At 40.5% G+C, this 12,098-nt stretch overlaps 1 pseudogene; it reads right to left on the bottom strand.

The window, feature by feature from the left end:
* Window positions 1-9,633: 9,633 nt before the first annotated feature.
* Window positions 9,634-11,870, bottom strand: LOC131900049 (zinc finger and SCAN domain containing protein 4C-like; annotated as a pseudogene).
* Between the last annotated feature and the right edge of the window lie 228 nt (window positions 11,871-12,098).

Raw genomic sequence — 12,098 nt, 5'->3', positions numbered from 1 at the left:
TTTCTAGGGGTGAAGACATCTTTAGGGCATCCTGAACAGAAAACTTTTGGGTTAATTGTCAAGTCCTGTATCATTTGTCCAGTCACTGCATAGTGGGAAAGTTCAGGGCTTGTCTCAAGTCCTTGCTCGAGTAGTCTGTCAGGCTGGATCATCTCAGCTAGTCATCTCAAAATTGTCCTGAGCAGTTTGTAGTCCAAAGCCGATCTTTCCTTGGTGTTAATCAGCTTAATGGCTTTTAAGATTTGTCTATTTTAATTATATGTGTGTTTGGGAGCCTGCAAATGAGTGTGACAACAGAGGCCAGAAGCTTGGCATCTTCTACAGCTGGATTTGTAGACAGTTGTGAGCCACTGGTAGGAGATAGGAATTGAACTCAGATCCAAATTAACAACAGTAGGTACTCTTAATCAATGCTTACTCAATCTAGCATAAAGTGAATATTTGAAACTAAACTTGAAAAAACCTAAAATGTAAAACAAACAAGAGATGGGTTCCAGACTTTGTTAAAATTCCTAAAATCATTTCAAAAATGTCCAACATGTGTTCAAAGTGAGACTCAACATCACCAGTAATTAAGGGAATACAATGAGGGGATACACATCTAAGTTGTAATGAGAGATCATCACATACTGTACAATCAGATATAATTAAAACAAGTAAACATAAATAAAAGTAGGAGATAATGCTGCTAAGCAAATGTAGGAAACGAACTGTAGTGCAGAATGCACAGGAAAATAAAATGATGTAAACACTATTCAATCAGTAATGTTATTCTTCAACAAAATTTAAAAGTGATAACCAAGTTCCATTTGGAGTGTTAATGCATCTCCCATGTGTTGTGCCATCAACTTTTGTTATTCTTTTTTCATTTTTTAAAATTTTAAAATTTGATTTAATTTTACATATCAGTCACGGGTTTCCCGGTCCTCCCTCCTCCCGCCCCCTGCCCTACCCCCAGCCCACCATTCATTCTCATCTCCTCCAGGGCGAGGACTCCCCTGGGGATTCTTAATGGCAAATCCTGTTCAAGGATCTGGGGACCTAAGCAGATACACAGCCACATAGGGAATGACCAGTGTTGAGCAAGAGGGATAAATGAGAGATCTGGTATTCCCTACTACCATGCAGAGTCTCAGCTGTTCTCAGGAAGAATCTCATGAGGACACAGTCACTTCATTCTTGAATGTTTGGTATGATTCAGTTGTCAGATCTTCTAACCCAGAATGACTATGTGTAAAACTGATATCCACTTGTAAAAGAATAGGCCTATGTCTATATCCCCTCACCCTGCAGAAAAAATAGTGATACATTACTCAAAAGCTGAAATGCTAAAACTCTCAATGGAAAATGTTAGTAATAAAAGGTGTAGGTAGAAGCAACAAGGCTCAAGAGTGCAGGAAATGCACCAAGAATTAACACATGGAATTGCAGGAATTTAAAAGCTTTCTGCACATTAAAGGAAACTACCAGCTGAATGGAGATATAACCTACAGATTGGAAGAAATTCATTGACTTCTGTATTTCACTCAGTGGCTTAAAATCTAGAATATACATAAAATAAGGATTAAACCGTCGCTCCACAAACTTTCCACTCAACAAACATTTAATGAAATGGATAAGAATTTCTTTAAAGAAAAACTACACATTGGTAGTAAATGCTTCTTAAAAGTATTCAACAAAGCCTGGTACATTCAGTTGAGAAAAAGGAGGTCTTATCTTTTTGGAGGAGGGGATGGGGGTACATGTGGGGGAGAGGATAGGGGCAGCGGGAGGAGGGATGAGAGGTTTATGTAGCTGGAGAGCTTCTCTCCAGGTCCCACCAAGCTCCTGCAGTCCCACAACCCACATATAAAATAATCACTCAGAAGCTTATATTACTTATAAACTGTATGGCTGTGGCAGGCTTCTTGCTAACTGTTCTTATATCTAAAATTAACCCATTTTATTAATCTATAAGTTGCCACGTTGCTCGTGGCTTACCAGTTGGTACCTTACATCTTGCTTGTCATGGTGGCAGCTAGCAAGTCTCTCTCCTGCCTTTCTGTTTCCTCTTCTCTCCTCTCAGTTAGTCCAACCTATAGGTAATCAGTGGATAGTATGTAAAATAAATAATTTTTCTAAAGAAAAATGTGTACAACATACTTAGGTACCATGGAAATGCAAATTACAAATACTTTGAGACTCTGTTTCACCCCTTAGAATGATTAACACCACGAGAATAGACAACAACAAATGCTGCTGATGATGTGGAAAAGGAATCCTCACTCTTTATTTGTAGGAGGGTAAAGTACTGCGTTCATTATAGAGATAAATACAAAGATTTTTCAATAAAATAAAAGTAGGACTATAATATAACACAGGTATGTAATTTCTGGGCCTGCACCCAAAGGACTCTATGTCCTACCACAGAGATGCTTGCACATCCACATAAGCTGCTACAGTACTCAACAATAGTAAGGAAATGATGTCGATCCTAGATGTTCATCTGCAGACAATAGAACTGTGGTATTAACACACAGTGGAATTTTGTTTATCTATAAAGGCAAAGGAAATCATGAAATTTTCTGAAACTACATGGAAAAGTGGTTATGTGCTATGCAACCAGAAAGGAGATCAAAAGATGAGGGAAAAAGAACTATTAGGGAAACCGGGTGGCTGTGGTGCACAACTTTAATCTCAGTACTCGGGAGACAGAGCCAGCTGGATCTCTGTGAGTTGGAGGCCAGCCTGGTCTACAGAGTGAGATCCAGGACAGGCATCAAAACTATATGGAGAAACTCTGTCTCAAAAACAAACAAACAAACAAAAACTGTTGGGAATCGAAGAAGAGGGAAACGGCAAATGTGTCATTAAAGTGAAAGGATTCTAAAGAATAAGTAGAGATGTGAGAGGATATTGGAGGAACAGAAGAGAAGAGGAAAATCAAAAATAAATTTGTTTGAAAATGTCATAATGAAAGCTAATACTATATATGATAATTAAAAACGAAGCTAAATTAAATTAAGATTTTGCTTTCACAGTAAATTATGCTATTAAATAATGACAGTTTGAGAACAATCTGGTCTACAAAGACAGTTCTAAGACAGTCAGGGCTACGCAGAGAAACCCTATATTTTGTTGGGGCAGGTCCAAACTCCCGCCCCACCACCCATCAAGGCTGTCCAAGGTGTCCCACCATAGGTAAAGGGCTCCAAACAGCCAGCCCACGCACTGGGGATGGATTCTGATCCTACTGCTAGAGGGGCCCTTAAGCAGATCAAGCTACATAATAACTGTCTTGCATTTGACCTTGGCCAAGGAGGGAGTGGAGGGTGGGTTGGGGGTGAAGACTGAGGGGGTGGGAGGAAGGAAGAGAGAGGGATCTGTGGTCAGTATGTAAAATAAATAATTTCTTAATACAAAAATAAAAAATAAAATAAGCTTACAGCAACAAACATTTAAAAAAAATGGAAAAGAAAAGAAACCCTATCTTGAAAACCCAAAACCCAAACCAAGTCAAAACAAAACAAAAAACTGAAAACTTTGAGGAGACATTCAGAAAGAGATAGATAGAGAAAGGGTGAGGGAGATGGAGATGGAGGCAGAGACAGAGACAGAGGCTGACTAAGTATAGATAGAAGCATGGAAGGAGGTGCTATCAGTGATAAGAGAAACTTGGTAACAGCTTGTGGAAGAAAAGGGTTTACACATCCTAGGGAGAATTCGAGATCATCTACTTCCCTGAGTTGAAAATAGTTCCAATTTTATCCAAAAGCCCTTTCAAGTTCCCACTTCCAAAACCAATACCAGAGTCCCTTTTCCCTACCCTATCTACTCCTTGAATCATCTTTGTTTGATTTGTACTTCCTTCCTCCCCTCCCATCTTCCTTCCTTTCAGCAGTGTGGTTGAAATAATTCTTAATGTAGATATTAAGTACAACTAAGATAAAAAGGGGTACTAGTGAAGAAACTAAGGTGATTTCAAGAAGATGAGCGTGGCGTCTCCGAGGAGTGCTTTCTAATATCTTTAGTTCTGGTCACTCACCTCAGTGCTGGATGGTAGCACGAAGGTGTGCATCACTGTGAGAAGTGAGACTCTGCTGTAACCGTGATGAGATATTCTCCCTCATTTAAATGTTCATGATCTCCTGGTGCTCTTTCCCAGAGGAGAGGTGATTTCCAGCTCAACCCTAGACACATGACAGCACCTCCACAAGGGTCTTAAGGAACGTTTAAACACCTTGGTCCTGAATTCCTCTCAGAAAACAAAAAGGTGAGTGAATTTTTGAGAGAAAGAGAGAGAGAGAGAAAGAGAGAGAGAGAGAGAGAGAGAGAGAGAGAGAGAGAGAGAGAGAGAGAAGCAAACTACATGAGAAACTCCAAAGAAGCAATTAGGAATTGGGATTAGAACTTTTCTGTCAGTCCTTGGAGCACAAAGGGTATGGCAAAGAATCATGCAGAAGGAATGGGACTTCATTGCTATTAAAGTATAAGCAAGTGGCATGATCTTGCTACTGGAGGGCCTTTCCCTATCACCCAGCATCCTGTCTCAGTATTATTTTGCCCCAAAGAAACTTAAGACAAATGGCTGAGGTGCCTATTAACATGTGAACATAGATGCTGGCAAGGTGTTCAGTAGCACAAGTGTAGCTGTTCCCTCCTTATAAAAGGTGAAGTTGTTGTTGCTGAACCTCAAATATTAAGTTTTACACTTGTTTCCAATTCTAAAGTGCCATAAAGCCAAACTTTCACAAGAGAAACTTTGAAACGGAATGAATAACAACCTTAAACTCAAAAGATAGCAAAGACAAGTGTATAAAAAAAGCATGCATTCAAGTTGTTTTGGGTTGATGAGTGCAATGTTTCTGTCATAGAGAGGAGATACTGTTTTTCTCTGATCCTCCCTGATATCTGTCCCTTACAATCTTTCCACCCCCTTTTCCATGATGATATCTGACCCTTGGGGTGAGGAGGAAGATACAGATATCCTACCTGTGACAGTTCATTACAGAGTCACTTATTCTCTGCGCTTTGGTTAGTGTGAAAACCACCCTTCACAGCACAAAGTAACTTCTCTGAGTTTGGAATATTGTAATAATCTAGAGGTAAAGATATGATTGTAGAGGGTTGTTTGACACTCTGTCCATTTAGCAAAGTAATAGCAGTAATGTCATCCATGGGATCTGTATATACTCAATCATGGATTCCTGGCCAGATAGGCAGCACCAGGCTTCCTGTGGAGGAATCCCTAAACATAACCAGAAAGTTTTTGGTTATCCAAATAATAATTTTGTCACAAAAAAATCTACCCATGTCAGTATCTTCCTTTCCAATCATTACTGTAGATCGAAGCGTTCCCTGCTGGGGAGGACTATTAGTGGCTTTCTTCCTCCAGCACCCTGCATGCATCTCAGGTACTATCAAAGTTACTCTGAACCTGATATAAGAGAAAGTAGGAAGTAGTCTTGAATGCATTGTTACCAGAGATCACTTCCTAAATATAATACCAGTAGTACAGACACTGATAGCAACAATTAATAAAAGGGACCTCTTGAAACTGAGAAGCTTCTGTAAAGCAAAGGACATGGTAAATAAGACAAAATGACAGCTGACAGAATGGAAAAAGATCTTCACCAACCCCACATCTGACAGAGGGCTGATATTCAGAAAATATAAAGAACTCAAGAAACTAGACATCAAAATACCTAACAGTCCAATTAAAATTGGCCTATAGAGCTAAACAGAATTCTCAACAGAACAATCTTAAATGGCTGAAAGACATTTTAGGAATTGCTCAGCATCCTTAGCCATTGGGGAAATGCAAATCAAAATAACTCTGAGATGCCATCTTACACCTGTCAGAAAGGCTAAGATCAAAATCACTGCAGACAGCTATGTTGGAGAGGATATGGAGCAAGGGGAACACTCCTCCACTGTTGGTGGGAATGCAAACTGGTACAGCCACTGTGGAAATCAGTATGGCAGTTTCTCAGAAAATTGGGAATCAATCTTCCTCAAGACCCAGCTATACCACTCTTGGGCATATACCCAAGGAATGCTCAATCATACTACAAGGACACATGTTCAACTATGTTCATAGAAGCATTATTTGTAATAACCAGAACCTTGAAACAACCAAGATGCCCTTTAACTCAAGAATTGATAAATAAAACATGGTACTTATACACAATGAATTACTAGTCAGCAGAGAAAAACAATGACATCATGAGGTTTACAGGCAAATGGATGAAACTAGAAAATAGCATCCAGACTCAGAAAGACAAACATGTTATGTACTCACTCATAAGTGGATACTAGAGGTAAAGCAAAGGATAACCAGACTGCAACTCACAGCTCCAGTGAGGCTAGCTAGTAAAGAGGACTCTAGAAAGACAGAGTTTGCCCAGCGACAGAGAAATGGATGAGATCTACATGAGCAAACTGGGGGTTGGGAGATAATAGAGGGCAAATGTTGGGGGAAATAGAACTTAGGGGAGCGGGAGGTCTTAGTTGGATCAGGAACAGAATGGTAGAACAAGGAAAGAGATACCACCTTAAATGAAGGCACCATGGGAATAGGAAGAAATAGAGTGCTAGAAGGTCCCCAGGAAGCCACAAAGATGACTCCACTATAGACTACTGGCAATGGTTGAGAGGGTGCCTGAGCTGACCTACTCTTGTGATCAGATGGCTGAACACTCTGTCATGAGAGAACCCTCATCAAGTAACTGAGGGAAGCAGATGCAGAGATCCATAGCTGATCCCCAGGAGGAGCTCCAGGAGCCCAGTCGATGAGAAAGAGGAAGGATAATATGAGCAAGAAATACCAAGACCATGATTAGAAAAAGTACAGAGACTACTAGCCAAACTAGTGGAAACACAAACTGTGATCCAATAGCAGAGGAGTCCTGATGGCACTGGACTAGGTCCTCTGGATAAGTGAGACAGTTGATTAGCTTGAATTGTTTACGGGGCACCCAGGCAGTGAGACTGGGACCTGTCCTTAGTGCATGAGCCAGCCTTTTGGAAACTAGTGCCTGTGATGAGACACTTTGCTCAGCCTTGGTGCAGGGAGGAGGGTATTAGACCTGCCTCAACTGAATGTAGCAGGCTCTGCTGACTCCCCTGGGGATGACTCCCCTGGGGAGACCTTGCCTTGGAGGAGGTGAGAATGGGGGGTGTGTTGGGGGAATTCTAGAGGGTGGGAGGAGGGAAGACAGGAAATATGTGGTTGATATATTGTCGTGATATTGTGTTCCCCAATATATCATACAGCCTAATAAATTTATCTGGGGTCAGAAAACAGAACAGCCCCTAGACAGACATAGAGAACAGAAAATGGTGGCACTCACACCTTTAATCCTAGCCTTCTGGAGGCAGAGATCCATCCGGATCTCTGTGAGTTCAAAGCCACAGTGGAAATAGGCAGGCATGGTGACTCACACCTTTAATCCCAGGAAGTAATGGCAGAAAGCAGAAAGGTATATAAGGCATGAAAAACAAGAACTGGGCTGGTTAACCTTTCAGGCTTTTGAGCAACAGTTCAACTGAGATTCATTCTGGATGAGGACTCAGAGCTTCCAGTCTGAGGAAACAGGATCAGCTGAGGAATTGGCAAGGAAGTGGCTGTGGCTTGTTCTGTTTCTCTGATCTTCCACCCTTCAACCCAATACCTTGCTCCAGGTTTATTTTCATTAATAAGCCCTGTTAAGATTCATGCTACAATATGTAAAATAAATAGAAAATCTCTTAATAAAAAGAAAAGAATCAAAACGTCAATGTGAAAATGCATAAATTCTGTTGGAATTGATGTCAGCTGATGAAATTCTGGATTTCAATAATGGAAACCTTTTGTTTTCCTACTCTAAGGCTGAACAAGGGACATCAGGGGAAAGTCTTATATCATCCTTTACATTTCTACATGATGCTGGAAACTCTTCTCAACTTTCTCAAGAAAATCAACAACACAAAGGTGCCAACAAGTCAATCACCCTGTGCATGCTGGCTTAGGCTACGCACAGAGTTCCTGTTTCTCAAAATAGCTTTTATTCTCTTTTCCTTTCTTGCCTACAGTTTTTGGAGTTCGCTCATGGAAAACATCTGCATCTTGTAATCTATTTATCATCCTGTCAGACCAACTTCCATATATGCAACTTTCTATGTGTCCTGTGGATAGAGCAGTGAAGACTATAGTCTTAATGAAATAAGTATGGAGGCTGCTCTGAACCACTGCAATTGACTGAATATTTTTATACTACTTTGGAACCCTGCCCACTCATGTGGGGGTACATTCTTGAACTGTAAGCAGTAAGCACTTATGGGATGGGAGATGGCTGAAAGAGTGATACACTTACTATGCAAGCCTAAAACTTGAGTTTGACACCTTAACAGTGTAGAAAACAGAGGGAATGTCATGAACCTCTGTACTGATGAGAGCTGGAGACCAGAGAATGTTTGGAATCTGTAGTATCAGATGTACCAGTGTACAAAGCTCCTAATAAGAAGGACCCTGTTTTAAAGAAGGCAAAAGTGAAGAACTGACAACTAAGTCCTCTGTTGTCTCCTCATGCTGTGGAACTGAGGCCAAAAAAACCCAAACAAACAGGAACAGTTCACAAAATCACAAACACACACCACACAAAATATACATAAGAGGCAATTGTATTACAGTTCCATTGATTTATTTAATATATAGCAGGCACAAATTATAAGTTACCTTAAGGCCTTAGAAAAATGTTAGTGAACAATGGTCACCCCTTCTTTACCATACATGGCACTGGAATGTGACACTGGACAGAGGGAACAATCCAGAACTTACATGTCACATCTTCAATGGACACTTGCTGTCTGGAAACGACATGCTTCTTCATGTGCACATGAGACACTGAGGCTGTAGCTCTGCAAGGTACACAGTTCAGTCTGACCTATGGCAACTCCTCTGGTGACAGTGGTATATGGATGACTGACGGAAGCTATGGTTACACACAGAGCCGGTGCAGGGCTTCTCTCCTGTGTGAATACTCTCATGAGTCTGCACTTTGGTTTGACTGCTAAAAGACCTTCCACATGTACTACATTGGAAAGGCTTATTTTGCCTATGTATGACCTCATGTACTCTCAGACCTGAGAGTACATGAGCAAGTATGGAAGCCTTTATGGGCATTATCCCCCATTATTCCTGGACAATATTTGATAACCATTCCTTTGTATATAGTCTTGTATTAGGTTAGAACTTTCTTATTTAGACAAAAAGGGGGAGATGTAGTGGGTAGCCATTCCAGCTTTGATCTGGAAGTTCCAACCCCCATTGAGACTTCGGCAACTGTCACGCCTACAAGGCAGGGCCAAGAGAGGTGCCTGGGGACCTGAGATCTGGATAAGTGGGTTCGCACTCGGTTCTGGGACCCTGGATGGTGGAGGTGGACCAAGCAGAGCTCCAGAGAACACCGCTGGACTGTGATACACCTTCCCCAGACCCCGCGACCTACCTATCCCTTAATTTGTAAGTTACGCCATTAAATAAATCTCCTTTTAACTACGTGGAGTGGCCTTAGTATTTACACCAATACACCTGGGACAGAAAAATGACCTCTCCTTCTTGTGTGTTTTCTGGTGAGCTGAAAGTCTACAGGGATATTTGAAGATTCTTTGACATTACTCACATTTGTATGTCTTTGGGTCTCTGTGGAGTCTATCTTGGTGACTCTCAAAAGTGGAGTTTGCATCATGAATCTGGAAGTCTTCAGTCTGCTCTAGCCTGGAGATAATCTCTGATTGTACCTCCATAGGGCCATCTTCAGGAGAAGTTCCCTTCTGAGATTCTTCCTGGCACCTGGAGGTGACTTGACTTTTTCTGCTGTAATTATGAGGGTTTTTATAAGAAACCCTTCTGTCTTCAGGCTCTGGAAATTGTTCTTTTTGGATAATGATAAGGGAGTCGATCTGATTTCCAGGACTACTATTAACACCATTTACATCCCTAGTGTGCCAGGTATTGTTTTGGCCACCTTCATTGCCTTCATGTCCTTCTGTAAATAAGACACTCAATGAAACTGTGCCCATGAAGGGATCCCTACACAATATACCTCCTCTGTGCAGCTTCCTGACACTCACCTGTTTTTAATAACATGTCTTGGGAGACTGGAAAGGGTGTCCTTGCATTCTCTTGTGTTGAACTTCTTGATGATTGCTGCTCTTTCAGAAGGATGATGGCTTCTTTTAAGGACATGGTCTCAGAAAAGAGGGCTTCCTGCCCCTGCATGGCGATTTGAACCTGTAAACAAAGCCAAATGACAATTGCCAATGAATCTGTGGATCTGTGGATGACAGAAATCCTGCCAACTGATTGTATAGCATTACTGGAATATTGATTAGGTCATTTGTCTATTTCTCATCTCTGATGGTGTTATTCTGTCATTCACAAGTTACGTTGTCTAAAGTCCCTATTCGCAATGTATTTGCAAGTGCTGAGTCACAGTTCCCAGGGAAAAGGTAAAGTTATATTTCTGCAATGCATGGCCACAACATTTTTTTGGTTCCACCAATGGTCATTACATTTGTGGAAAGATGAGGTTGGTTCAAACTGGAAAATAAGGACTTTTACCCTTCAAGAATGGCTTCTCATTATTCTAAGGATTGTCCCCTTTCCCCCTGCCAAGTTATGGAAACTATAACAAAATTGCTGTCTTAGTGAAATACAGCAAGGTTTGATAGGTCTAATCAGGAAGAGATTTGTACAATGACATTAGAAATGTGTTTTTGGGGTGTTTAAAAAATGTCACCACATTGGCCATTTTTGTCAGTGACTAAGCATTATGCAAATCTAGATGTTTAAAGAAGATTCAATGTAATTACATCTATGTTCAGTTTGGGGTTTTCAAAATTTGCATTGCATCACCATTATTCATCAAGGTATATCCTATGGTTATGTCAGTGTTAAATATGCATTTGATAGCTATAGTTTAACATCAGAAATAATATTCTAGCATCCTGAAACTTAGGTATCATAGACAATTGTTCTTAATGATTTGTAGTAGATAATTTGGAGGACTATTAATTGAATTAAATCTCCAATTTCTGTCCCCCAGGTCCCAGGATCACAGGCTACTTTTGAGAATCAGAATTTTAAATGTGTTCTGAGATTGCAACTCAGTACTCCTGATTAGGATGTAACCAGCACCCTAAATGAGCCAACTTCAAAGCCCAAGGTATCTTTTCTAAACTAATTAAGGCTTTGCTCAGATGTCTTATCCCAATGTCTCTGTCATCATTTAAATAATTTAATTATAATTACATCCATCCAACAATCCATGGGCTCTTCTCTGTTTTATTCATAGTAATATAGAACATTAGGTAGTCTCTTTTTGAAACATGTTGGAGGTGGGGTAGTGATACAGTCTTACCAATTAAAAAACAAAAAGAACTTTCTACTTTCCCTCAAATATAAATGACTGTCTTAATTGCTGACTTAACTATCTCTCAACCAAGGTACTCACCATGACAGGAGGCTTCAAGTACTCATCAGTCAGACCCTCCATGAATCTCCCCATGTTTCTGTCACTTGATTCCCATTTCTCTTTAAAGGCAAACTTGTCCTTGCATTTACTAGTGATGAGAAACTCCTTCAAGACAAGTTGAGAAATCATCTGCTCCTTGCTCTGCTTTTCTGGCTGCAAACAGGAGTTAAACGTCTCCCAGAGTGCTTGCAGCACCTGCTTTGCACAGGAGACACTGTCATTTTGGGGAAAGTTGAGCTGATCCATTGGCTAGTTAGAGATACCTTCTTCCCACTGCATAGGAGAAACCTGGGTTGGAATAAACTCCATGCAGTCTAATAAAGGGTCATTTTCTGGTAAGTGGGGCTTAAAGGAGTCTCTGAGGTGTGAAGCCATTCTGTTGAGAGACCTCAAAAAATTCAACTTTGTCAGTCAAGTATCATCTGTCTTGTGACTTGAAGAATTGTTTAGGCAATTTGTGGATGTGTTAATTCTATGAGTGAAAAAGAGAAAAGACACATAATTAAGTCAAAGATTAGCTAAGAGTCTTGACACAGATATTATCACTATTTCTTAAAAATATATATTTCATTGTATGCCCACACAAATTCTTCTAGCAACCAC

The sequence above is a fragment of the Peromyscus eremicus genome, chromosome 1, assembly GCF_949786415.1.
Source record: "Peromyscus eremicus chromosome 1, PerEre_H2_v1, whole genome shotgun sequence".
In the NCBI taxonomy this organism is placed as follows: domain Eukaryota; kingdom Metazoa; phylum Chordata; class Mammalia; order Rodentia; family Cricetidae; genus Peromyscus; species Peromyscus eremicus.
The sequence above is the reverse complement of the archived record's forward strand: the minus strand, read 5'-3'. Positions and strand labels throughout refer to the sequence as shown.